This window comes from Ascaphus truei, chromosome 5, assembly GCF_040206685.1.
Source record: "Ascaphus truei isolate aAscTru1 chromosome 5, aAscTru1.hap1, whole genome shotgun sequence".
Lineage (NCBI taxonomy): Eukaryota > Metazoa > Chordata > Amphibia > Anura > Ascaphidae > Ascaphus > Ascaphus truei.
In genome coordinates this window covers 131111328-131114734 of record NC_134487.1, presented here as the reverse complement: position 1 = coordinate 131114734, position 3407 = coordinate 131111328, and positions in this window count along the sequence as shown.

The following is a 3407-nucleotide window of genomic DNA, read 5'->3' as shown; positions in this document are numbered from 1 at the left end:
TGATGTATTTATATATGTACAATTTATTATAGCAGTCCTATATATGTTCCTCTTAAAGGATGTCAAACAGTGATGTACAGTCCTTTTCAAGAGTGGGCACCTGTAGGGGTTAGCTCTCTTGCAAAATGGGCTATAATAACATCAAGAGTTGGTACCGTAGGTCTGTACACTGATGGGATTAGGCCCATTGTTCAGGAACAAGGGAGAGGTCGGCCACCTGCTCAGTGGACTTTATGAAAGCTGTAAGCCCCGGGGCTTTATCTGTATGGTTTGTCTGTGGAAGGGCATTGTATCAGCATTGTCCTGGCCCACCTTCAACCCCAGTAATCACATGAACCGGGCCTAGGACCATGTGCAGAGACCAGGAATATTGTTTCTAACCACACTAGCTGGCATCTCCCCGATTGGGACAGGGGTATAAATACGCCTTCTCCCCAGACTGTGTGTCCAGTGTTAGCCAAAACTGTTTGGGTGAAGCAACGGCAGGGAATTTAAAACTGCTAGCCACCGGAGAGCACGGCAGTGCTGCCAATACTACACAAGACAGTGGCACAAGTTGTGAACGCGTATCGGGGTAAGCCTCCAGATGGTGGTCCTCACACCTAAAACTTTAGGTGGTTCCCCCAGTTTGTGTGCTATGTACTGGAAGTTTGTGGCAACTTTTTCCAATAAATTCACTTTTGTTCAACTCTGCAGTTGTCTATAAAGTATTGATCCCTGGGGTAAATTGTCCTAGTCTCCCGTGACAACATAGTTTTCCTCTGGAATCACCAGGTCTTTCATACTTAAAGATATGTAAACTGCAGTATGTTATGTAGGGCTAGAGTTATTTTCTGTAGTTTAAAATCTGCTTGCTCTGTGTTTGCCTTCGAAAAAAATTCCCCCTAGATGGGAAGCAAGGGGTCTCTAGAGATGAACCACATTAATTCCAATTCCAGGGACCGCAAGCTCCCCGAGATACTTGTATCTGAAGGTGATGTCGGTGTCTCAATCCTGTATAACTCCCACATTACACGGGTCAATAGGACTCCACGAGGGATGACCTTGCTGCTTCCTATTGGCCCATGGACCTTTAAATAGACACTGGCCAGCCAGAGCTGCTAACTGCATCCCCTTCCAGTGTAAGGCTCAACGCAGTTCAGCTAATGCTCTCTATTGGTTTTGCCAGGGTGATAACTGGCTCTAATAGAATTGTTATGACCAGGCTCTCTTTAACTGTGTTTTGGACTATAGACCAGTATCTCTGTACTTTAGGACAGGACCACCATAAATGTTTTAGGTCACTGATCTGTCCACATTTCCTCCAGCAAAGATTGGCGGTGCCTGGATAGATACGCAGCCGCTTAGGAGTTAATTTTGTACAGATTTTCTTTGGTGGTGGTAGAAATTGACGATTTAGAGGCCTCCATCCCAAAGGATTTCTACGTCTAAGTCAGCCTCCCATCTCCTTATGGTACTTTGTTTTAATGTGACAAATGTAATTAAAAAAATAAATAAAAATGCTTACCCATATTCCTGGAGATAAGGAAAGAAATTAGAAGGTGGAGTGAACGCAGGGCAAAGGTATTGTCAAGTTAAGGGAAGAGGCAAAGGACAAAGTAGTCCCAGGAGGAAGGATTAGTTATCACTTTTACATTAGAAACTCCTTAAGCTGCAGCATCCTAAATTGCAAGGCACCAGCTGTGCCTAAAACGTAAATTACTCCCATGGTTCATAGCAATATAGCAGTAAAAAATGTAGAGCCTGAAAATTATCGTATTGGTATATTGCCCTACTCTAGGCACAACAATGCTTTGTGGGCATAAAAAATAAATAGCATTAGAAATAAAGTTAGGATAAACGTAATCTTCAATATCAAAGCATTTAGGAAGATTCAGAATTCTAAACAGGAAACAGGGTGTACCAAGGCTGAACCTGAGACATGCAGATCATAAAGAAATTGTAAACAATCTACACTTTTCAACTAGGTAAAGATTTGAAAAATGGCCTTCACAGGTCTATTTGAACGGTGGATTATGAAATGTACAAAGTGAAGCTCTTGCTTTCTACAGCACTGCAAATTTAAATGGTGTCATAAAATGAAATTTCACAATATGGAAATTAAGTTTGCGTCTCTGGAGAAGCAATGAGCAGTAAATGCAAGAGGTGGATGCAGGTTACCCGATTATGATGAGTGGAATACCACCCATCAGCGCTCTATTTTTCTATTTTTACTATGGCAGAGGGGTCAGACAAGTGATTAAAACAAATAAATATGTATACAATAAAGACTTTCTTGAAACCAATCAAAACAACGGTGGACAAGAATCCATGTAATTAAAAAAAAAAAAAACATTAGAGCCCGAAATTTCTTGAACAGAGGGTGGGTGTTTGGGGGCGGTGAGCACATTTGTGATATTTGTTGAGCAGTGCAGGTCTTATTTGGGGGCGGGGTGAATGTTGATCCTTGGGGAGTTTCCCAGGGGTAACAGACACACAGTGACAGACAAAGGGGTTGAGGTAGTCCCAGGAGGTAGAAATTGAGGTGCAGGGGTCATGATCCCCTGGTCCTTGTCTGTCCAGGGAGAAGTCTGTAGGCTTGTTGCACGCAGTCTCAGAATTGCCAGGTAGTCCCCTCGTTCCTAACTCTCTGATGCAGACGAGCATGGCCAGAAGACAGGGAGGAAAGTCAGAGGAAGGGAGCATGCCTGACAGCACCGTGAGACTCTCCTCAGCACAGTACAGCGTTAATTTCAGCAATGGCAGTAAGGAGTGAGTGTCAGCCGGCATATACAGCACAGCTTTATGCTTCGTTTATAGTGCTGGCGTTGCCGCGGCAAAAACAAATGTATTGCCACCGGCGCTTGCGTTTATAGAAGTGACGCGACGGCATGGTCGCGATCGTTTGAAGCCAAGTCAATTTTTCCAGCGTCCACAGCGTGACGTCACCGTCTCTGGCGACGGCACTATAAGAGCAGCCGTATGTGCCAAGATTTCTCCATGCCTTTTGTCGATTTGGCTTTAAAAGCAGCTGGATCACCTGCTAATGCATGATTATCTGAAGCCCTAGTAAGTAGCCAGACTGAAGACACCTGCAGGATACCAACAAATGAGGGAGAGAACGTCGACATCGTGATCGTACAGAACACTGTTCCAACGATAATTGGTGAGATGTTGGTACAATGTGGGGGAGGAAATGAGTGTGGGTTTCCCCAAGGTTCCCTTTTAGGTCTTAAAAAAGGGGGCAACCTTTAATCTACAAAGCAAATGAATGCAGAGTAAGGAGGAACTTTTGTAACTTGAATCTCTTTGGTCAGGAAAAACATTGAAGACAATCTTCCTCATGCTTCACCATGTGAGGCGTTTAAAGTCTGACGCAACCACCCACCAAAATTTCAAAGAAAAAAAATAACGCAAACACAGCCCCA